The following is a 25,464-nucleotide window of genomic DNA, read 5'->3' as shown; positions in this document are numbered from 1 at the left end:
TCAACTTCGTATGGAATAACAAGAAACCGAGAATTGCTAAAACAATCCTCTACAATAAAAGATCTTCTGGAGGTATCTCCATCCCTGATCTCAAGCTGTACTATAGAGCAACAGTTATAAAAACTGCATGGTACTGGCATAGAAACAGAATGGTGGATCAATGGAATCGAACAGAAGACCCAGAAATAAACCCACACACTTACGGACACCTGATTTTTGACAAAGATGCCAAAACCATACAATGGAAAAAAGATAGTATCTTCAACAAATGGTGCTGGTCCAATTGGATGTCTACATGTAGAAAAATGAAAATAGATCCATACTTATCACCCTGCACAAAACTGAAGTCCAAGTGGATCAAAGACCTCAACATAAAAACAGACACATTAAATCAGCTAGAAAAAAAAGTGGGGAATACCCTAGAACTCATTGGTACAGGAGAAAACTTCCTGAACAGAACACCAACAGCACAGGCTCTAAGAGCAACAATCAATAAATGGGACCTCATGAAATTGAAAAGCTTCTGTAAAGCAAAGGACACCGTCATCAAAACAAAGCGACTGCCTACAGATTGGGAAAGAATCATCACCAACCCGTTATCTGACAGAGGACTCATATCCAATACATAAAGAACTAAACAAGCTGAAAAGCAATAAACCAAGTAATCCACTTAAAAAATGGGGAACAGAGCTAAAGAGAGAATTCTCTGTAGAGGAATATCGAATGGCAGAGAAGCACTTAAAGAAATGCTCAACCTCATTAGCCATTAGGGAAATGCAAATCAAAACAACCCTGAGATTTCACCTTACACCCATCAGAATGGCCAAGATGAAAAACTCGAGGGACAACACATGCTGGAGAGGTTGTGGAGAAAGGGGAACCCTTCTCCACTGCTGGTGGGAATGTAAACTGGTACAACCACTCTGGAAATCAATCTGGCACTTTCTCAGACAACTAGGAATAGCGCTTCCTCAAGATCCAGCCATACCACTCCTAGGCATATACCCAAAAGAGGCTCACGTACACAAAAAGGACATTTGCTCAACCATGTTTTTAGCAGCTTTATTTGTAATAGCCAGAAGCTGGAAACAACCCAGATGCCCCTCAACTGAAGAATGGATGCAGAAACTGTGGTACAACTATACAATGGAGTATTACTCAGCAATGAAAAATAAGGAAATCATGAAATTTGCAGGTAAATGGTGGGACCTGGAAAGGATCATCCTGAGTGAGTTGTCCCAGAAGCAAAAAGACACGCATGGTATATACTCACTCATATAAACATACAATATAGAATAAACCCACTAAAATCTGTACATCTAAACAAACTAAGCAAAAGGGAGGACCCTAACTAAAATGTTCAATCCCCATCCTGAAAGGCAAAGAGGATGGACATCAGAAGAAAAAGAAAATAGGAAACAACCTCGGAACCTGCTACAGAGGGCCTCTGAAAGCCAGAAGAAAACAGGAAACAACCTTGAAACCTGCCACAGAGGGCCTCTGAAAGCTTCTGCAGTATAGACTGTCAAAGCAGATGCTGAGCCTGATGGCCAACTGATGGGCAGAGTGAATGGAATTCTATGTAAGAAGTGGGAAATAGTAAGAGCTGGAGGGGACAGGAACTCCACAAGCAGAGCAACAGAACAAGATAATTTGAACACAGGGAACTTCCCAGAGACTCATACTCCAACCAAGGACTATTCATGGAGATAACCTAGAACCCCTGTACAGATGTAGCCCATGGCAGTTCAGTGTCCAAGTGGGTTACATAGTAATGGGAAGAGGGACTGTCTCTGACATAATCTGATTGGCCTGCTCGTTGATCACTTCCCCCTGAGGGGGGAGCAGCCTTACCAGGCCACAGAAGAGGACAATGCAGCCACTTCTGATGAGAACTGATAGACTAAGATCAGAAAGGAGAGGAGAACCTCCCCTATCAGTGGACTTGGGGAGTGGCATGCATGCAGAAAGGGGAGGGAGGGTGGGATCAGGAGGGGAGGAGGGAGGGGCTTATGGGGGGGTACAAAATGAATAAAGTGTAATTAATAAAAAATTTAAAAAAAAAGCATAGCAGTTAGAAAGAAAAATAAGAATCCGAATATACGCAGGAATACCGTTTTCATAAATATCAGAGGCTTACGTGCTAAACAACATTCAAAACTTTGAACAGAAATATGCAACACAGAAACCGCACAGAAAGGATGGTCACTGGCAGTGGCTGAGGTAAGATAAGGGGTTATTATAAGACAAAACAGCACAACACAAGGATTTTTTTTTTTAGCCAGAGAAAAATACCAAACATTGTTGAGCTTTAGCAACACATAGGAACTCGTTGGTGTAGTTTGGCACAGGCCTCTGAGAAAATAAGGCTAGGGACCATTAGTTTCTGACAATGGCTGGTAGAGGGCAGGAATGGGGACAAAGTGTGCCAGAAGAGGGATGGGTGTGCAGTCAGTCAGGATGAGCTCTTTAGAGCACTGGAACATTCTATTTAAAGCTGGTTCTAAACACATTTTTCTTTTTATTTCTTAATTCCCTGACTAGCACTACCAAAAGATAGTCTAGTCTGATATTCAAGAAAAACGTTGTGTTTTCCTCTCAGTGCTCAGTGGAATTTCACCAATCTCTTTGGAATGACAAGTATCAGAAAAAGTTCTGTGGCTGAGGAACCAGTGTTCCGTGGTGTACCTAGGGTCAAGGTCCCATAGGCAGGAACTTGGCAATTATTAAAGTTTAAAGTAGCAAAACTCAGAATGTGAGCTGGATTTGACTCTTTGGTTTTGTACTGATGGTTATTGTGCATCACTGAGCACCCCTGGTCACAAAGTGTGCTTATGTTTGTTAGTATTTGTTCCCCATGTCAAGTCTGGGAGACGGCTCTAAAGCTTTGAGAGTGCACACTCAAGTTGCTTAACTTAATGCGTACACTTTCTGTGCCATAAAATGTTCTTTGTTCTGAGGTTAGGGTCTTAAACTGTCTTTGTTTCTCACCATATTGTTTGCCTACTAACTTTATGGAAACGTGGAAGAGAAAAGTACTAACAACATGATGACCCAGGTTCCTTATTAAGATGCTAATAAACTAATTAAATGCACACAGAAGAAAATAAGGTATAGTTCTATTTTTCATATTTTGAAACATTTGTAAGCAGAAGTTTACATCTCTCTTAAAGAAACAGCACTTAGCATGAAGCTAGGAACATTTAAACTGGCTCTCTGCCCTCAGGCACCTGCCCAACAGAAGAGATACACAGAAAAGAGAGCTCCCAAAGGAAGATTGCCTTATCTATTAGACTGAGGCTTGATCTAAACCCAAGTTATGTCCCAAGTGAGTTTGACTGAGCTACAGTTGAATCTTGAATCTTCTTACTCCACTGAGAATGTCCAGTCCAAAGCTCATCCTAGCAAATCAAAGTCTTTGTATGACAACAGAAATGGACAGTAGGAATGGCTGGACTTTCCTCTGAGCACAGCCCCAGGTCTCCTGGAAGATGTTCCCATGTGCATCTGACCCCAGACAGACATGTTTCAAGGTCTTAGAAGACCCTGCTTCTAAGAAGGTGGAGACCAGTCTTCTTGAATTTAGCTGATCTCTGCTTTCATAGTCTTCAGGAAAGGAAAAAAAAAGTTAAAATGCTAGATGAGAAGAATTGCTCAGAGCCCCCAAGCTAATAATGCCCAAAGTAAGAAGGATTGTCTAATATGTGGAGGAGATAGAGAAGGCCAAACTATTTTAAAATTCACTCATTCCATGACATTCTGTGCTAGTCAGACACTAAAATATGGAGACTAATACTTGCTCGTCTACCTCTATCTTCATAGCTAAGTCTGTGTCTGTGTATAAATCTGGAGCTTCATGTCTATTAGAGTATCATAGGCTGTGAGTAAACAATTTAAGTGAAAATTTCCCAGAATGACTCCATTTCACAGACTTATTTAGAGATAATACCCCCAAGGATAGATCCAAATAGAATACCGGATCAATTGAAAATAATACATAAATATCTAGAGAACACCCAGTGGAAACGGCAAGTCAAGAAGAGATGGCCGTGGGGAGGCTTTGAGAAGATCAAACTAGCACTTCTCCAATGTCATTTTAGAGAAAATACATTCTCCCAAGTTTGGGGTCTATTTCACTAGATGGAAATGACTCGAGAAGGGGAAGTTCATCAGCTACATGAGGTCGCTGGGCAGATCTTCCTCTGCAGCCGCCACCTCCTTGACTCTGGGTCAAGGCAGCCGGCTGCTTGTGTGCATGCTGAGGGGAGCCTCTACTCAGCAGGAGTCAGACCATCCACCTCAGCTTCCTCTAAGTGCAGCTCCTCCTTTGTGGGTTAATTGGCCCTCAAGTGTCTACATCAAACACTAGCCACACTTCCGTGGTTTTTGTTATATGACTATTATTATCATGGCTGTTTCTCTCCTACCTTCCAGAAGGACTCTGAGAGCAGTGTGTCTCCAGAAGTCCATACACGGACTGTACTGTCTGTGTCATGCCTGGTATTCACGAGCATGTGGGAGGACTAAATCATTAGTTCCCTTCACCCCAGCTACCTGCATCTCTTAATTAGGGTATTGACATGAAACTCAAGGGTTCCTGGCTTGCACCAAAACTCACACTCAATCAGTCTCAAAGTGCCAACTTGAATGCTGAGTTCCAGTACTGATTTTATACGCAGTTGAATACACACAGTATATCAAATATCAATATTTTTTGCATTGTTAAATTATAGCTCAGAGTGTTGGTAGAAAGGGAGAGAAATGTAAATGGGTACTTCACCAGCCACTATATGATACGGTCTCTGTTAAAAGATTATATTAAAAATCCTGTCTATCTTGTTGGCTACAATGTCATGAGAAATGAATAGAATTAACAACACTCAGAAATACATATTAATCAGGTATCATTCAATCAACTATTAATTATCAAGCTGTTACTTAATCTATATAGAGACATGAATGAGACATCCTTGAATCAAAGCAAATAATTCAAGTCAGCAGATGATAAAGGTGCTGTCTGTACTTCTGAGGCCATAGATAGTCCAAGGATTGTAAGTTGAGTTCTGGGACTGGAGGGATTGGAGGAGGGTGCTTGGATATAATGGCGATAGCTGCAGAGGGCTTAAGAAATTAGGAAGTGGCAGAGGCACCAAGACTTGGGTCACTTGAGGCAAGAGGAACGTTCTGTGATGAGGGCAGGAGAACTAAGCAGATGAGCACAGGAGGGAGAGCGGGCCTGTGCTGGGAAACATTGAGGCAGGCCGAGTGGACTCACAGATCATCTAAGGAGCTCAATGAGCTCAATCATCCCTTGACTTCATTCTCTTGGTAAAAAAGGTGATATTGGCAAGTTGGGCAAGGACATACATTTATGAGAGCAAAGAAATAGGTGTGACATGCAGATTATGTGGTCTGTCACACCTAATCACACCAAAGGGCTGAGAAGCGGTGACGATGCAGTCATCATCAGCACCACAACCACCAACACTTTCAGAACTGGAAAAAGTTTCCTATTAAGAAGTCATTGCACTTCATAACTACCACACTAATAAGTAAGTGACTGATTGGATATTTTAACACATTTCATCCTTACATCAGCCCTGTGAAGTCAGCAATTGTGACATAGTATTGGACTCTGAAGAAGAGGTCAGGTGTGAGTACTGGGATGTGCCTGCATTTAGGGGAATAAAAGCACAAACATAAAAGAATGAGTGTCCAGGTCACACGGAGCCGAGGAGGCCTAGGGAGTATGGGACAGGTCAAGAGTATGGAGAGCACCAGTGAGAAGAGGGAAGGGGCTGAGGACAGAACGGCCAGGGATCAAGACATGAGGAGAAGGAAGGAAGAGAGCGAGGCTGGTCTGCAGCATAAATTAATGTGCAGAAATCTGACGCTGAAGGAAAGACTGACTCTAAGAGGAACAAAAGCCAGGCAGAGGCATTTTCCCTTTGGCCTTGGATGTAGGTTTAGACAGAGGGGAAAGGTCAGCGGGAAAGAAGGGGTCTGATGTAAAACAAAGGTGCATGGCACAAGCAAAGTTCTGAAAAGATGACATGGTGAGCCTGCAAAGATGTCCCACGTCTCCTCATTGCCCAGCCTGATATAAACTGATCAATGCCCAGGCACATGACCAGTGGTTAGGCACGCACACGTCACCTGGTTAATCTGCGTGGTCCACACAGCCATCTTTCTCCAGCTACCAGACTCTGATCTCTCTGAAAATGTTTTCTCTCCTCATTTTTGGAGCTTGAAAACAGTCTTCCCCGTAATAGAAAAATTGCCTCCTTGCCTCTCCTCCCTGATGACAGCCTGTGAGGCCAAGACTACAGAACCTCACCCAAAATAGATCAAATATTTGAAATGTGTTCTTCTTTGCGCCCCTCACAAATATGCCTGTAATGCAATGCCAATTATGAGATTGGCTTTTCTCCTCTTGAAAAGAGTGAAGGATGTGTTTTTCTGGTTGGGAGGAGAGGCCAGGCTCTGCCTCATGGTTTTGGTTGGAGTCCAGACAGCCTTCATTAAGTACCGACAGGAAGACATGACATGCACAGCTGGGTAAATACATACGTGTCGAGCGAAGGGTCTCTCAAGACTTCCTCAGCACCATTTTACACTCGTTGAAGATTCCCCATTAGCAAAGCAGTTCTTAGAAACATGCATGGGTTTTTATACGATGATTAAAGGCATGGAGCCTAAAACTATGCCTTGTGGCTAACACATGCATGGACAGTAGGAAAGATGGGTGGATGGATGGATGGATGGATGGATGGATGGGCAGGGAAAAACCCAATTGCAGTGCATAGTGCCTCAATGGCTCATTGGATGGCAGTGTCTTATTTCTGTATTTTCTGAAGATCTTTATAAATCCAAGAGTAGACTGGAAAAAGTGGCAGCTGTAGAGGCACCCATGGCCACTCAGGTCAGAAAGTAAGGGGCAGAAGTTTTCCATAGGGAGGCCACGGAGCTGGCCAGTCCTTCACTGTGGTGGGGGAGGGGTGCACCATTTGTTCCAGATGCTCCCATCCCAGGGGATATTTCTGTTCACACATTTTCAGATCTTCATCCTCATTCAAAAAAGCCAGGACTCTTCTTACCCAAGAGACTGGCCCTCAGGGGTTATGCGGCACCTACCATCCTCACAGAGCTGCTGGCTGCAGTTGAGCTGCCCTCCCAAAGCGCCGTTCACTGTGTGAGGTCAGGGTTGAGGTACAAGAGTGGCCACGTAGAGGACCTCAGGCAGGGCGGGTCGGCCTCTGCTGGCCAGGTGGCCCTGGGCTAGCTCCACTTCTGGTCTGAGGACAAAGGATAACAGCCTTTTTCAGTGCCAACAAAGTGAGCAAATGCTAGTACCCTGAGTGGATAACTCCTTGTCTGTATAGTAGTTCATTTTTTCTGAAAAGCAGAAACAAAACAAAAAACTCCAAAAGTTAGAGCTAGTACAGCAAACACCTGCACACGTGGTCTGCAGGATTAATGAAAGTGACCGTTTCTGTCATAATTACTTCCTCTTCTTTTGTACATTGTAGATACATGTTATGTATGCGTGTGCGCGTGCGCATGCAGGTAGGCAAGTGCATGTATGGTGTGCTGTGTGTGTGGTGTGGGTATGTGTGTGCATTCTCGTGCACACACCTGCAGAGGCCAGAATAGGGCATCAGTGTTCTTTGCCATCACACTCTAACTTATTGCTTCGAGTTGGGCTCTCTCACACAGCTTGTATCCCACAATTTCAGCTGGGCTGTCTGGCCAGAGAGCGTTCAGGTCTATCTGCCTCTACCTGCCAATGCCAGGGTTACAGGCACCTGCCGCCATGCCTGACTTTTGACTGGGTGCTAGTGATTTGTACTCAGGTCCTAATGTCTGTTAAGCAAGCACGCTTGCCCGCTCAGGCATCTTCCCACCCCAGATTTCTTAACTCCACAACCTTTACCATTCTCTGTCCTTACATAGACAACCCCCAGCCTGACCTTGGTTCTAGTCCTCCGATACACTCATCCACAAACAATTTATACAAAAGCGACCATTTCAGCTGCACCTGCTTTTCTGTCATTTTTCACCCAGTGTGCATTTGAGATCCAGGTCCACATAGTTCATGCATTTTAGCTGCTGTGTATGATTGCAGGCTATGCGATATTCACACAACCTCTCCCTGTATGCTCTTGGGACTTCAAACATGGTTCTCCTGATGGCAGACAGCACTTGAATGAATTCCCGCTGATGTAGAGGATGAAAATTTCCCAAGAGTGGCATCCCTGGTAAGAGAAAGCACATGATAATTGTCACAAGGCATTGCCAGCTCACTCTATGAGCTGAATGTGCCAGTTTATTTTCTTATCTGCAATATGTAAAAGTGTTTTGCTCACTTAGTTTTGTATGATTCAAACTTATTTTTTTAATTCATCAGCAGGCTGTCGGATGGTTTCATCTAGAACTTGGGTTTTCCCAATTACTGGCAAGGTAGAATCACACCAAGAGTGGCTTCTGCCCTTTCTAATGTGGGTTGTGGGGACAAGGTGGTGGGCTGGTTAAGGGATAGATTGCTAGTATGAATAGCTTTATCGTTTGTTTCCTCTCTCCCTTCCTCCCCCTTCCCATCACTCTCCTTTCTCTTTCTGCCTCTCATTCACTCTCTTTTTCCTCTTTCCTTTTCTCTTCTCTCTTTTCCTTTTCTCTCTTCTCCTCTTACACAGCAAGTTCTTCCCTTCTATTAGACTCTCCTCCCCTTCCTCTTTCCTGTCCCTGTCTCAGCTAACGACATATATCCCCTGATAGTCAGGGTATTTCTTTTCTTTTTTTTTTTTTTTTTTAATTTTTGGGGGTGTGTGTATGTTTCAAGACAGGGTTTCTCTGTATAGCCCTGAATTTCCCAGAGCTCACTCTATAGACCAGGCTAGCCTCAAACTCAGAGATCTGCCTGCCTCTGCCTCTCAAGCACTGGGATTAAAGGCATGTGCCATCACACCAAGCACATTCTAGGTATTTCTAATCTCTTGTTTTATGCATTGAGTTATTCCCTCCCAATTGGTCTTTTTACTTACTTATAGTGTCTTTTGGAATCAGGCATTTTTATATCTTAGTGCAACCAAATATTTGTTCTTATTTAATTCTTTCTGTGTATTTATAGGTATTAGCCATTTCTTTGTAAAAAACAAAACAAAACAAAAAACTCTAAAATAAAAAAAAACCCTCCTACAACTAGAACACTTTTTTTTCTTGCTCCTTTCCCAGGGAGCCTGGCCCAGTGCTCTCTGCTGGGCTTGGCAGGCTCTCAGGCCCAGCTCAGGTCCATGTGTCTCATCTCCTCACGGCGGCAACAAAGCTGGAGAGCAGCTACTATCTGGGCTGTCTTAGTCTCCGGAGCTGCTGTCACAAATAAGCACAGACTGCGTGGCTTCAGAAAGCAACCATGTATTCTCCCTCAGTTCTGCAGGGAAGGGCTCCACAGTAAATGCTTCGGCAGAGTTCTGGCTTTTTCTTGAGGTTCCAAGGAAGAATCCATTGCATGCCTGTGTCTTCGCTTCCAGTGTCTGTAGTTTATAGATGATTGCCGAACATCCCTTCTCCTCGTCCTGTCCCTTTCAACCCTCCCTCTATTTATGCTGTTCTTATAAGGATCCTGGCCATCAGGTAGAATGTCCTCTTCTATAATCACAGCACTCAGGAGGGTGTGGCAGGGAAGTTGTGAGTTCAAGGCAGTATGACTTACATAGCAAGTTCTAGTCCAAGTTTAACTGGTCTTGTCTCAAACAAATAAAGACAAAGGGGGGTGTCCTTGTTGGATCCAAGCCCTTTTCAGTGACCCAATACTAAGTTTTCTGAGATCCTCAGTTACACCTGATAAAACTCTATTTCTAAGTCTAAATCTAGAGTCCATACCTGAGAGAGGGTGTGCTACCTTTGTCATGACTCTGGTCTTTTTTGCTTAACATAATGATCTCTAGCCCTACCCATTTGCTGCAAATGTCATGCTTTCATTCTCCTTAACTACTGAAAAAAATCTACATTTTTCTTATCCACTCATCTGTGATAGATATCTTGGCTAGTTCCAGTTTTATTTTTAGCCATTATAAATAGTGAAACAATAAATACAGATGTACAGCCATCCCCCTGGTGTGCCAATGGAGAGTCATTGGGATATTCCCCCAGGAGTGACGCATCTAGGTATGTGGAGTCTCTACAGTCTGAGGAACTGCCATAGTGACCTCCACGTGCTAGAGCGTTTTACATTCCCACCAGCAGCGAACAAGGATTCCTCTTGCCCTGTACGCTCTCCAGCCTTGTGGTCCTTTGTCTGGTTAAATAACCAGCTCTTCTTGATGAGTGGGGTAGACTCTCCAAGCAGTTTTAATTTGCATTTCTCTGATGGCTAAGGTTGTTGAACACTTTTCTTCCCGGATACTTATTGGCCATTTGTATTTCTTCCTTGTGAACTATTGATCAGATAATTTAGTGGCTTGGGTGTTTAAATTTGAGAGTTCTTTATATATCTTAGCTATTATTCTACTGTCTGATACACAGTTGTTGGCCCCAGGTTCTAACACTCAGCTCTTAGATGGAGGAAATAATAGCTTCCTTCTGTCTCTACTCTTGCAATCTTGACACAGGGCAGCAAAAGTAACTTTTCCTTGGAGCTCAAAATCATCCAATGACTTTCCAGGTTACTTACAACAAAACCTAAAGTCCTTTCCAGCAATCAGAAGTCCTACGTAATTTCACCAGCCATTGGTTAGCACTCCTCCCTGGTAGCCTTGGACCTGGCTTTTATTTTAATATGCACTTGTAGTTCTTGCTTGGGAAATGCTTTTACTTTGCATAGTCTCTACATAGTCTTTGCATAGTCTCAGACTGTTGGCGCCTCTGCTTGTTTGCCTGTTTGATGTGTGTGTGTGAGTGCGTGCACGCATGACCTCTAAATTGTTATTGTGACACAGTCTCTCACTGAAGCTGAAGCTCAGGTTTGGTTAGGCTGGCTGACCAGTGAACTCCCAGAATCCTCCTCTCACCACCTGTCAATACTGGGGTTACAGCCATGCTCGGTCATACCTGGCTTTTTATGTGGATGCGTGGTTTCAAAATTGGATTCTTATGCTTGCTGAGCAAGGAGTCTTACCCACTTGGCTGTTTCCCTAGCTCTCTGCTTTATTTATGCTTCTATTTTATAAGTTCTTAAGAGAAAACTTCTGTCTTGACCTTTAGCCTGCCTTGTTTCTTTTTCTTTATAGTACTTACCACTGAGTGATGTTATATTGTTATAGATTAGTCAGTGTTTATCTGTTTCTCACCATCAGAATATATTTATTTCATAACATCCAGAACAGGCCTTGGCATATGAAAGAAGCTCAATAAATATTTGTTCAGTGAGTAAATTTTGAAAATGAACTATTTTGTTATTCTTGAATAATATCTTGTTTCTTTTTTACATTTAAATTTTTCAGTAGCAGACACTATCTGTTGACATTTTTACCAAGCAAAGTTTTATCACTTATATCCACTGAATTCCTGTGGGCATGTTCTTGCTGCTTATCCTCCAAGGCTCATTACATCATCATTGTTTTGATGAAATCAATAATTATGACTCTATGGACTTCCCTCATTGTTGAGCTATAATGTCCAGTGGTTACTGTTCCTTTCTTCTCCAAATGTCTGGTCCTTATACTGGTTAGTTTTGGGGTTTGTTTGTTTGTTTTGTCAACCTGACACAAGATAGGATCATCTGAAAAATGAAAAGGTCAGTTGAGAAATTGCTTCTATCAGAACAGCCTGTAGTTAAGTCCGTGGGGGCATTTTTTGAGTGATGACTGATGGAGAAGAGCATAACCAACAATGGGTAGTGCCATATATGAATAGGTGGTCCTGGGCGGTATAATAAAGCAGAAGCCAGGAAGTATATAATCCCAGCACACACAGAGGCTGAGGTACGTGGATCTCTGTGGGTTCACAGCCAGCCTGACCTACAAATCGAGTCCAGGACAACAGGCTACACAGAGAAGCCCTGTCTCGACAAAAAAAGAAAAAGAAAAAAACAAAACAAAACAAACACACACACACACACACACACACACGAACAAAAACAGAAACCAACCAACCAACCAAACAAACAAACAAACAAAAAAGCAGGCTGAGCACACCACAAGGAGCAAGCCAGTAAGCAACATAGCGTTTCTCCATGGTCTCCATTTCCGTTCTTGCCTCCAGGTTCCTGCTTGAGCTCCTGCCCTGGACTTCCCTTAGTAATGGAGCCAAAGTAACCTGTGAGCCCAGGTGATGCCTCTCTTCCCCAGGCTGTTTTTGGTCAGTGTTTTTAACACATCAACAGAAAGAAAACTGGAACAGTCATTTCTGAAATGATGGTGATCTCAATTGTCTATTTTCTTATTTTGTGTTACAAAGACTTTCCCCCAAATCCATCAAATCATCTCTCTGCTTGTCATTGTCTTAAAATGCCCTCCCAGAGCTCACTGCCTGGTGTCCCATGGCTACTTTGTCACCAGCCATGCAGCCGTTACCTGAGATTTACATTCCTCTGTAGCTTAACCCATGTCTGATATCTTGGTTTCTAGCTTCTACTGTAACATTTTCCCTTTTGATGGATGCTCTAGCCTCAAGAACGGGGTTCCTTCAGAATGAAATGTTTTCGTCTTATGTTGTTTTCCATTGCATTATTTCAGCACTTGACAGAGTAGTGCACTACGAACTGAAGTGTGCTCAGGCAGGGTTCCCAACCTGTGGGCCACAACCCCCACAACGGTCACAGTTCACATATTTGCATTATAATTCAGAACAATAGCAAAATTGCAGTTATGAGGTAGCAACAAATAATTTTAGGGATGGGGTCATGACACCATGCATTAAAGGGCCGAAGCTTTAAGAAGGGTGAGAGCCACTGGCTTAGGGGCTGACAGGTTCTGTCACCATCTCTTGCTGTGTATAACTCAGCAGAAGGCGTCTTATAGTGGGGGAGAGTTGGTGTGCTAGTTTGAGGGTCTCTTCTCATAGAGGCCCTAACACCTATCTATTGGCTGTTTTGAAATAGTCAGTTCATTGTTGTCAATCATGGTCATCCCATTTTGCTATAGCTCCAGCTTCTTACACTGTGGGTCATGATCCATACAGGGCTGTATAACTGAATGTGGAAGCTGAAAAAAAAAAACAGGCAGAAAACTTTGTATGTACCATAAAAACACTGTAATTCACAATATAAGTCTGAGTGGAGGTGTTTAAAGGGAGGAACCTGGGTGTCGTTATCCGCTGAGCCATCACTAGATGAATTGCCATTCTGATGGCTTTTTATGTTTTCTGCATAAAGCCTCCTTCACATGATGCTCACGTTTAAGTGTGAGGTTTTAAGCAGTTGGTTGGAAGTTGCTGTGCCCACCTCACTACAGGCCTCCAACAATGAACCAGAAACGTCATCAGTCCCTGAAATATCCATCCTTTTGGGTGTCCACCTCTCGCCATCCATTCCATATCAGTTTCCCTGGAGTAGAGTCTCCCAAACTGACTTCTACTGCAGAAGACAAACCTAACTGGTAGGATGGGTACTAGGATCCCTGCAGGGCGAAGGGGTGGGCATCTGGGGATGTGCCAAGTTTCCTGGTAAAGTGGGAATTGGTTTTCACTTGAATGTTTTGTCTTGATGCCTGCTACCCCAGAACCTGCCATTTCTCTTCAGAGAATAAAGAACACCAACATTCTGTTTCCTGGCTGGTTCTCCGAGGAAGTTCACCCGCTTGTGCCTGGGGAGTGGATGTGCTGTTTGGGTTCTACAATGACTTTTGAACTGAAGGTCTTTTCTGCTCTACCTGACCCTTTCAGAGATTCTCAGGACTTCAAAATCTTGATTCTGAGGCTTGGATTGGCACCTTTTGGTTGATCTACCAACCACAGGGCCAGATTTCGACTTCTTGGCTGTTAAGTCCATTACCAACCATCTGTCCATTTCCCATATTCCAAAATTTGGCTGGGATCTGGCCTCCTGCTGGCTCCTTTCCTGGTCCATTGCCTTGTAGGATTTATTTATGATATTTACTTTTTTCTTATCGTTTGGTCAGGCTGTGAGAAGGAACAGAAATAAGTGTTTCTTATTCAGCCTGCCATGTTTAAGCCTGTCTTCCTATTTATCATTTCTTTCATTTGTGTAGTGTTTATTATGCTCCATATCATATTAAAAATATTCACCTGCAGTTTTTCCTCACCATTTCCAGTTTGGTTTTTCACCCAGTTTATTGCAGTGTGGGGGAAGAATATTGAATCCAAAATTATTGTTTCTGTATACTTGTAACCTTACTGTTCATAGATTAGCGATTTTTTTCATGCAATTTCAATACTTTCATTACTGTTTTTGCATGTATTCTTGGGTCTGCTTACAAGTTTTCTATTTTATTAGTTTTTTGTCTGTTTTTGTGCCAGCAGTACTTACTTTAACTGGAACTGCTCTGTGACAATCACATTATCTATTTTGAGATCTCTGTGTTTCAAATTTGCTATTATTTTGTTACATTTTACAAAATATGTCACCTGTAAATTTAATTGGTGAAGTTAATGTGTATATACTTTTATATCATTACAACTTTGAGGTTTACCATTTGTTGTTTCTGTTAGTTTGTTTGCTGGTTTCTGTTTTGTTTTGAGACAAGTTTTTGCGATGTAACCTTGGCTGCTCTGGAATTTGCTGTATAGAACAGGCTGGCTTTGAACTCACAAAGATTGCCTGCCTCTATGTCCCAAGGGCTGGAACTAAAGTGTCTGGCTTTATTTGGATGTTTTATGGCCTTAAATTGGGTTTGGGAACTTTTTATGCATCTAACTAATTTAGGATAGTTTCCCGTTTAAACACCTAGAGCTGGCTAGTTACAGGCGCTCTAGATTCTTGTGCCTGGAACTTTGCTAAGTTCTTTCTGTCAACTGCAATAAGTTTGAAGAGCTTGTGATAGCTAATCTTGGTTGTCAAAATTGAAATGCCTGGGATTGACTCCATCAGACTGACCCAAAGGTATGTCTGTTGACATTTTCTTGATTATTGATTGATGGAGGAGAGCCTAGCCCTCTGTGGGAGTTGTCATCCTTAGATAGGCAAGCCTGGGTCTTATAAGCATGGTAGCTGAGCAAGCAGGTAGACAGTGTTCCTTCATGGTCTTGGTTTCATTTCCTACCTCCAGGATCCTGTTCTGTCCTGCCCTGGCTTCCCTGTATGATGGCATATAAACTCTAGACTAAATAAACCCTCTCCTTCCTTCCCCAGTTGGTTTTGCTCAATGTTTTATCAAGGCAACATAATGCAAACTAGAACAATTCTCTTACATGTTCTACACAAATAATGCCTTCATGACAAATAGAGACATTTCTCTTTTTTTCCCTTCCCCATTGACTGATTCTTTTCTTTCGTAAAAGAGACAGTAGTAGTTTTTGTCCTTAGTAATTATAAAAGAGTCACGTCCTCATGGAACATGGTATATTCTATAGATTACTGCTAAATGTCTCTGCACATGTTTATAAAGATCTTCATCTTTGTTTTCTAAGAATTTTTTTTACAAATATTTACCAGATACTATCTTTTATCTTATGAGATGATTTTTCCTTTTTAAACATTTGAACTGCTAATGTTTTATATTATATCAACAGATTTACAGATTTTGGGCCATCTCTGTACTCATTCTTTTTTATATTCTTAAATGAAATTTGGTAATTTTTAAACTGTAATTTCACAAGTGTAGCTAGTCTAAACTCTTTTTTTGTGAGTATGTATGTGTATATTTGTGTACTTTGTGATCTAATTTCTATAACAAGATTCCAATTTTATGGATTTATAACCTTGCAAGTGTGGAAAAATTTCCTTTGACTAAAGAAATGTGGGAAGGAGTATTTAGCCTTAAAGAAAATAAATCCTCTTGTCTATTCAATAAAGTAGATTTTTTAAAAGTTGGAGTGATGTCTATTTTTTATGAAATAAAGGAAGTGAATACCTGTTTTGAATTTTTTTTAAAAAAATGGCCTGCTTTTACTTTTCAAAGTCAAGCCATAAACAAAATATAGTTGCAGCTACTGATCAATATGACAGCAAGCTCTAGGAACCAAAAAAGAAAAAATATACAAGGTATCATGGGAATGTTTCTAGAGGTCAATTTACATTTCTGATGGTTGACTAAGTCTTGTGATAGATAGATAAGCTTTTCTTTTCCTAGGATAATCCCATTGGGAAATGTATTCCACAGGAATTTCCTGTGTAAATCCTATATATAATGTATTATAAATGTATATGTAAATAAATAAATACTAAACGCACACACATAGAGAAGAGGGAGCATTTTTAGTGCTGTTTATGAACAACCTGTGAGAAAAGTAAATAGCATGAGAGTGAAATTTCCATGGCAGAGACTGGACAATATGCAAGTATGTTTACCCCCCCTTTTCTTTTTAACATTTTTTTTAAAGACAAAGAAAGATTGTTTTCTCTATTGTGGTATGTTTACGTGTCCTGTGTTGAATTATTTTCCTACTCTGTAGTTCTTCTACGCAGTTCTTCTTCAGGTACATAAAGCAGACATTATGGCTCTCCATGTGCTATACTCCATATATGAAATATCTAGAATTTATCTAGGGAAACATACTCTTTCCCCGAAAGGCATAACCCAAAATATTCAGCTATTTATCTTCCACTAACCATGCAAAATGCTCATCTCTTCCATGTTTCCTGTTGATAATGTTTCCTCCTTTTGTAGCACAACTTCTCTTTCCTCTGGAAAGGAGGTACTTAAAAAAATAAAAAAACTCAAAGACTACAAAATTTTTCTCTGGTGCTGATCACCCGAGGGGCATTTCTGGTGGCAAGTATGTTGCTCAGGCTGTTGTCTGTTCCAGCTATGGAAAAATAGCACTTTCACGCAGCCCTTTATAATCCGATCTTGAGATCATGTACTCAGAAAAATCTCTGGGCAGAGGCTGTTTCGATATGATTGAGATGTTTGAAGAACTTGATGTCTGCCTGCTATTGTCTTCAAGTTCGGCCTTTTTCCAGACTAGGACGTATTATTCTGTCTTTCAACCTGTTCAGCCAGATATAGGATTTCCCCAGTTGCCAAACTGGCTATGATCAAAAAAGTTTATTTCCAAATCATTTATCTAGGATCAGAAATAGTTTCCCCAAAAGAACAGTTTTGTAAATGGCTGTGTTCACTGATGAACTTGAGCAGTGAACTTGAACTGCAACACTGACAGTGTGAGTCTCACCAACCAGTTATTTTGTGTCTCTGGGAAAGTATGTTTTGAGTTCTGACTCAGGAGGCTTGAAGCCCACGTCTCCCCGGACCTAGTAGTCTTTGCTGAAACTTTTTTGGGCTGTATAGCAGAGGAAAGCAAGAAGAGCAGAAGCTCCTTCCTAAGGAGCATAGGGCATGTAGATGCTGCTGGGTGACTGGTTAATAACTGAAGGCTGGAAAAGAATTGACCAGCTGCTTCCCAAGCATTCTCGCTGAAGTACGAAGGGCAGGGACTGTTTTCTGAGTAGAGATAGCTTCTCTGTCAGATCTTCATGAATAGAGAAAGGCTTTCTCAGTAAGACTGTATGTGTTGATTAAGCTTCTGGACTTGTAATTAGCCAGGAAAAATATTTAAAACTTCTTGGTCAGTGATGAAACAGTATCTAAACACATATCAATAGTGAAACATGGATTTTGTGCTTAGCCTCAGGCAGGACAAACAGTAAGTATTCCTTTCTTTCTTTCTTTCTTTTTTTTTTTTTTTAAAGTAAGTACTGACTGAGTGAATTCCAAAAAGTACAAGACCACAATTGGATGCATGTGTGGGGCAGTGACCTGCATTGCAAGTCGGAATTCTTGACTCTCCCCTAGCACAAGCTTTCTAGAATTTGCTCGGGCATCTGTGTCACCTGTGAGGACATACATGCTTGTCTCCTCCTGCTCCAAAGCAGGTGTTGGCTCTCTCCATGTCCTCTGCACATTCATTTCTAGTACAGTCTCCCCATTGCCAAGGCAGGAAAAAAAAAAAAAGGAAGATGGGTATTGGTGGGGAAAACCAATAAGGCTCTCCAAACCTTAGGACCCCATCTGACTGAGCTCCTGGCCCTGCCTTTATTCTGGCCAATATTTTTTACTAAAAAGACTGAGATATTTTACTTATATTTTTGTCAGTTGTTTTTATCACACACACGCGCGCGCGCGCACACACACACACACACACACACACACACACATTCTAGGCTGGAACTTAAGTCTGGAGAGCAGACCCGAGTCTTACCCATTTCAGGTTTTTAACTTGTATGATGATTTAAATCCATTTTGTAATGCAGCTACCTTGAAAAGAAATACATTGTTAAGGCTTCCACAACTAAAACGTCCCACGCCCATCCTCACCCCCATAAGCACGTCTAACCACTTACCGTTTCATGGACTGTACTTTCTTTTTAAAGCTCTATTTGTGTTCTACAAGACAGCCTCTTTCTCCAAGATTAACGTTTCTTATGATTGTTCCTGACAATGGATCCACTTCCAGGAGGCCCTGCTTAGGATAACCAAAAAAGGGCATGGAGCGGGCCGGTTTTGGCAGCCTGCTCACAGTTTCGAGCTTTTTAGGACTTGGATTTTCTGAGGAGTGATATCCTGAGCATGCCTAGGGAATGACAGGCATCTGTACGGGCAGACGGCCTCACCTTGGCCGGGTGTCGTCATTGGCTGCCTATTAGAAAAACTACAGGACAATGCATACCACCGCCCGCTGACTGTAAACATAGGGGCTGTGTGTTCACTTAGCATGGACTTCTGGGAGGGGCCAAGAAAGGGCGGTCTGCAGTTTTATTGAATAGAGCAGTGTGCATTAGGCTGGCTGCCTGCCTGCCTGCTCTCTTGCTGTGTTGCTTAAAGGAATCCCGGCTCCCTTTCCGACGACAGCGAGCGAGACGTCCTCCTCTGTGGGAAGAAGCTGCAGCCGCAGAGGTAAGACATCGCGTCTTTCTTTTTCTGACCTCAGGGAAGTCTGGGCCACTGTGCAGGTTTTAGGCAATGTTCCTGGCTAAGGCTGCTGGAAATGCAAAATCTTTCGAGGCCGGCAACAGACCATGTAAATTCCTAAACCCAGCCTGGACCTCCCTGACCTGCCGATGTTCCCAGAAGGTCAATATGATGAAACTTCAGGCTTTGTTTCTAGAGACGGGACAAGAGGAAAGATCTCATAGAGACAGAATCATGGACCAAGGGTGGCTTTGCCTAGGATGTGCTTTTGTTTCCAAGAGGGATGTGGATTGTACGTGGTGTCAGCGAGTGCTCTGCTGGTCTGTCCCTTGAACAGTTCCTTTTCCATCTTCTTTTAGCAGACATTTAAATAGGTTTCAAGTTTCACTTAAAAAAACAACAGCAACAACTTTTTAGGTTGTTAAGACAAAAAGTGTTTTTTTTTTTTTGTTTTTTTTTTTTTTTTTTAAAGCTAATTTTAAGCTAAGTAACACGTTCCTGTTTCTCTGCTACTAGGATTTTAGAAGTGGGCTTTCAGAGATGTAAAGAAATAAAGTCAGAGTTCTACCACGAGCACTAACTGAGCTGGTGCCGCTCATCTGCTATTTGCTGAAACCAAAGATGCCTACAGTGTCTGTTTTCTATAAAACGGAACAGCAAGAGAATGCGTGCGTGAGTGGGTGTGTATGTAGAAATCATGGTTAACTTCCTACCCAAATATTTCTTGGGAAATCTTTCTTTCTGTTGGAAAGTATGCCCAGAGGGTCAGAAAAGATATGAGCGGGGAGAATGCTCTGGAAAGGAAGTAAAAGAGCTTTTATTTTCAGACAGATGTATTTGGGCATCTCAGACAGTAGTGCAAGCTGGTAGTTCCACATAATGCCTTTTAGAAAGCGCTGATTGTGAAGGGCGGGGGAGTTTCAGAGTTTCATGTGGCAATACATGGTCAAAAAAGTAGAGGAGAACAAAGTGCTTGGTATTCCCAGATCCCCTCCAGTAACGAGGCTGTGGAGATGGAGTTGTAAACGGAAGCAGTGCAGCCCCTTAGTGTTAGGCAAAACCAGACATGCCTGGCTAGAACTTACTGAAGACAAGGCGACCTGCAAAAGGAAGAGCAAGTCCTTTGAGCAAGCCTGATTATTTAAAAACTAATATTCACGGTAAGGACTAGCATCTCCAGATGACTGCTTCCATTTCATTTTTTCGCATAGACTCTGATGCTTTAGGGTTGGGACTCACTGGGCAATCCTGTGTGTAGAAGTGTGGGGATGGCTTCTTGAAGTGATGCAGGGGGGCAGCAGTCTGTGTGGGCTTCTCTCCCTGCGACAGCTCTGAGTGAGTGTAAGAGAGGCTCCAGGGGCACACTCTGACGGTTGTCCTTCCCCGGAAGACATCAAGTTCCAAACTTTGCACAGGGTTTTAATGTCAATCAAAATACGGAGAGCAATTTCTTTTTCAAGTGTTCTCTAAACCATAGAGGGAGTGCGGTCTGGAAGGAAACCTGCAGTCTTGGATTTGAGGATCAGCCCATTTTGAAGCCAACCTCCTGGAATGCCAGGAAGTTCATTTTCTCTATGGTCAGCTTCTCCCAACCCCCTCGGTGCTCCCCACCCCCAATCACTACACAAAACATTTTCTGAAATAGCACCATATGGTGAACTTCAGGTAGTTCTTGGTGCTACTTCCTTCCTGTGGAGAATGATCTGGGATTTACCTCCCCAAACAGGGAGGTAAATAGAACTCAGTGAAGCCATGGCCTGGAAACTTTTATTCTATTGATATCATGTAATGAAAAACATAAAGGCAAAGCTCTAGGTGAAAAAAAAGGCAGAAAAGAATAGATCTTAGAACGTGTAAGGAATGTACTTAACTAGTTTACAGGTTAAGTATGAGGTTGTTTTATTTTTGAAAGTCAATAGAAGCTGGGTATGGGGGGGGGAGTAAGATACAGCTTTGTCCATTCTGAGGCTGACACTTATATGCTAGAGGGTATCAAGTCAGATAAAAAAAAGTTGACTGTAAGCCGGGTGTGGTGGCACATGCTTGTAATCCCAGCACTCAGGAAGACAGAGGCAGGCAGATCTCTGAGAGTTTGACAACAGTCAAAGCTGCACAGAGAAACCCTGTCTTGACACCCACCCCCAAAGTCAATAGAATATATAGTTTAAAGCATTCAAATCAAAAGATTGCCTTAAACATGTGAGTTTTACATCAGAGAAAGAAGATACAGGTTCAGATTTCAGATTCCAGAGTCTAAGGGAGACATGTGAATGAATTTCCTGACAATGGGGCTATTCCCGATTCTCATAGGCTCTTCACTGGCCCACGCCTGTCCTGTTCTCTGCAGGTGGACTAGATTGGTTTAAAGGTTGCCATAGAAGATTCCAGAATTTAGTGTGGCTATTTTCTGTGGCCTTTTCTTGAAGACACACACAGTTGTGTCTACTGGTTAGCCATTCTCCAGTGAGACAAGAAGTGACTTAGAGATGGACATGAGAAGGGTTTTGACAGTTCTCCATCTGCCTGGTGTCACATGGTTTGGAAATGTGGTGGGTGAGGCCATGGTTGAGAGGTAGGGGGTGGGTATTAGGGAAATGCTGACAGAGCGGAATGCAAATAGCATGGTAGGACTGGGAAGGAGGTTAGGGAGATGCTGCCAAAAGGATTTTCAAATTTTAAGGAGGCGTTTTTCTGGGTAAATCTCTCACAGCCCAAAAATAGCACCATTAGTGTCTTAACAGAAAGTCCCTCTTCTCTTGTCTCTCAAGCTGATCTAGATGCTCAGAGGAGTTGTTCATTTAAAGAGACATTCTTAGTTTAGGCTTAACTCATTACCTCCAAGAGTAGAGCTTGATTCTGGTTTTGGTTCTTTTGCTTAAATAACTCTGACCTTTAAGAAAGTTATCAACTCTTTAGCATGGCTGTCAGCATGCCTCTCTTCCATCCCATAGTGGTTAAGATGTGCAAACAAGATGAGCGGTTTTGTCTCCTTTTCCAGTAGGCTCATACAGCCTAAACTGCTTTCAATTTTAATCTGGCTTTTGAGCTAACTCTGGGTGGCAACCATTGTTTCTTATCTAGTTTCCCTGGAGTTCTCTCCTCCTTTCTTGTATTTGAGAAACCTTGCATAATGCTTTCTAGAACCCTAATCCTAGAACCTTAAGAAGCTGTTCTATCCCAAGGTTATCTGAAATTTGGCTTTGAGAATCAAAGACCAGGAGTAGACATATAACAGAAGGCAGAACAAGGCTATCTATGGTGTAGAGTGATGTCCAGGAAGCAGGAAATGTGAGAAGCCAGGTGAACAGACCAATGACAAAGTGCTGACAACAGATAGGCCTTAGTAAATGAGGTGGCTTCTCTGCCTCCAGCCAAAAGGATGGAATTAATCCCGGCTCGTCATGCCTGGGCCTTGTAGGCAGGATGAGGTAACCGGCAGCACCTGGCTGGGGTTTCGGCCCTTATTGAGACCAGATTTCTCTAGAAGCTATGTCTCTCACCTATGCTGGCTTCATTGTTTAGTATTCCCAATTTTAACTTAAGCCCCTATGCTACCCCTCAGCCCCCTTACTCTTTAGATGTTCAACTGACCGGCTTCCCCATCTCCTAGCCAGACATGGAGCTTTCCTGTGTTTACAGAGTTGGAAGTCAACAGGAGCTTAGCCCTAGGATGAGAACCAGATGACAGCAAGTGTCAAGCGCAGATAGTCCTGGATAGGGCACCGCCAGCTGTCTTCAAGCTGAGAGAGAAGATTTTTAGATAACTTCAGATCTCATCTCTTATTGGCTAATCTAGTCTACTTAGGAATTCACAAACCTGCTGCCTCAGCTTGCCAATGAGTGCTGGGGTTACAGATGTGGTCCTCTCCATAACCGGCTCAGGAGTGCCTTTCTTTTTTTCTCAGATGTGGTGGGGAAAATGGCTGTGAACATGCCGACATGTAGGAGAAGTGTGCCTTATGCATCCTCCATTCCAGAGAAAAGGACCCACATCCAGGGAAGGCATAGTTTTCAACAGGAGTTCGTCAGGGTTAGAAAAATTCAGAAATGGCTGCTTGCAAGGGTATTCCAAGAGAGCACCAAGAGACTAATAAAAGAATTGCTAAGCAGAAGTGAGGAACAGTTGGACTTTTAAAAGTATTTTAAACAGATTGGGTGTTCTTTGTAAATGTTCATCTTCTTGCATGTTTTTGCTGATTTTTTTTTCTTTTCCTTTTTCTTTCTTTCCTTCTTTCTTCTTTTTTTTTTTAAGCACACATATTCAGCAATGATGATAGCTTGATGAATGTTTGCTTCTTTTCTCCTGAGGCTTCTGGCATTGCTTTGTGAATATGCGGATGAAAGCACTTGACCACCACCAGGAAATCATTTTACTTGGAGAGGAACATATTAAGTAGGAGTACATAATTAGTTCCTTTTAAGCCCACACAGGACATTCCCTTTCTTGTCTCCTAAGACATTTTGCTGGGGAGCTAGATAGACCTCAGCTATGGGCAAAAGACTAGCAGGATCAAGGTAAAGTGACAATAGGAACTAGGAACGGTTATATCAAAGGTGGAATTGGAGGTCCAGTCTCAGCCAGAAAGGATAGAGAATTCAAAATAAAGTATGTCAAGACTTCCAGCCAGAGAAGTATAGAAGAAATAGTAAAAGAAAGGAGTCAAGCAAACTTTCCAAATCAGGCTGTCACTAATCAAGACTGTGCTGACAGGTTTGGTGAAGTGCTGGAGAAGACTTGACTCAGAATCCGGGATGAGTGGGTTCTTCTGCTTCTAAGCAGCTGTAGCTTGAGCAAAGGGGTGGGGTTGTAAAATACAGGAGCAGTAATAGAGAGGTCGGAGATTAGGGTACAGTTCCCCAGAGACTGAGGTTAAGATTCAGATGGTCAAGGACGACATCAGGAAGCTGTGGGTCTCAAATCTGTGTTTCCGGTCCTGTAAACTCAGCTACTCCAGGCAGCTGTTCTACCACCTGGAACATTCCTTGTGTGCTTCAGGTCAGAGTCTGAGAAAAGACATTTGATTGGTCCAGGTCCCTTAGCAGAGCAGATGGTCAAAGGCTCTGGGGTATCTCAGCGTTTTACTCAATGAGTCTGGCAGCTACCCTCCCCCTGTCAGGGATCGTAAAGAAAAGCCCAGAAGACCTAATTTCAATTGAAGAGAATTTTGGGTGAGGAGGCAAACAGTTTGGACTGACCAAAAGTTCTCAATGGCTATCACTTGAATTTTTCCTGGGAATGAGTTTGTGGAGAGGCAAACATCCCATGAGGGGCTCATATCATTCTGAATGACCATCTTCATATGGCATGGTAAGCAATCTTAAGAGAGGTCAACCTTAAGTGGACACCGCTAGTAACTGAAAAGCAAAACATCATCCTTTTTAGAAAGTCTCTAAAGAAAAATATAATGAGATTTGCTGTTGGCAAAAGGCTCTGTATCTGTGTGTGATAGGGCTTCTCACCTAAATAAAGACAATCTCTCCATCAGGAAATTAACAACTGAACAGTTTTAGTAAAGAAAAGATTAGCGGGGTAGGGCAATGCCTCAGTTGAGATGAGTGCTTCCTTCACAAGCATGAGGGCTTGGGGAGGAGACTCTTTGGGGCTTGCTGACAGCCAGTCTAGCTACAGGTTCAGTGAGTCTCAAAGAAATAAAGCAGAGAATGATAGAGAAGAACACTTGACACCCTCCTTTGTTCTTTGCTCTTTGCAGGGGCGAGTGTGTTCCCATGCATGCACACACACCCACCTCCACACACCTGCACATACACCACACAAACACATAGCACAAAAGCTCTTTTATCTCAGTGAGAGTCGTAAACCAAGTAGATTCTGCGAGTGTGTTCTTAATCGGTGGAATCTGTGATCTAAGTGGTGTTTACCCTTCAGTCTCTCATTCACCAAACACTCTCATGATCAAGGAGAATGGAGGCTCTACAGTCTCTGAGTTCTGAGCGCATTGGCAGTACCGTGCTCCCTTCTGGGCCCCTCTTCCAATACGCACTGACAAGCGTATACTCAGAAATGAGTATCGAAGGCCAGGTCAGGAGGGCCAGGCAAACCAGATAGGAGATCTGGAGGTGGGTATGGACAAGGAAATGGAGGTGCATTCAAGTATGCATTCTAGTCTTTGGGGTGCCTTTTTACAGGGATGTGAGAAAGCACCTGTCTCAAGACAGTATAAGTTCATGAAGTCTTTAAGCTGCTGGTATTTGGGATATTATTTAGCCAAGGGAGTCCACACTGTGACATGTACTAGTTACTATTGTGTGTAGAAAAAATCATCAAGAAATTTGGAGGTCTCGAGAAGAAAAAAAAATTGAAACAAAAAGTAACTGGGCTTGGATGTAGTTCAGCGGTGTGTCACTTGCCTATGATGCAGAAGGCCTTGAGTTTGATCCCTAGCACAGAATGATGAACAGATATTAGTAATCTGCTTTTCATTTTCTAGGTAAGAGACAAAAGTCTAGCCACTCACCCAAGTGAAACTGAGTATGTCCT

General features: G+C 42.5%; 1 protein-coding gene across 4 annotated transcripts in view; it reads left to right on the top strand.

The window, feature by feature from the left end:
* The first annotated feature begins 18,707 nt into the window (after positions 1–18,707).
* The window catches only part of Cald1 (caldesmon 1), a 173,686-nt gene continuing 166,929 nt past the window's right edge, over positions 18,708–25,464 (top strand). The window contains exon 1 of one of the 4 annotated variants that reach the window (XM_055602005.1): positions 18,708–18,950. The gene's annotated coding sequence lies outside the window, so the exon portion shown is untranslated. The remainder of the gene's footprint in view (positions 18,951–25,464) is intronic. The other 3 variants (XM_055602006.1, XM_055602009.1, XM_055602010.1) reach the window with 3 other exon arrangements.

This window comes from Psammomys obesus, unplaced genomic scaffold, assembly GCF_907164565.1.
Source record: "Psammomys obesus unplaced genomic scaffold, mPsaObe1.curated_primary_1811, whole genome shotgun sequence".
Lineage (NCBI taxonomy): Eukaryota > Metazoa > Chordata > Mammalia > Rodentia > Muridae > Psammomys > Psammomys obesus.
This window is presented reverse-complemented; position numbering and strand designations above follow the sequence as displayed.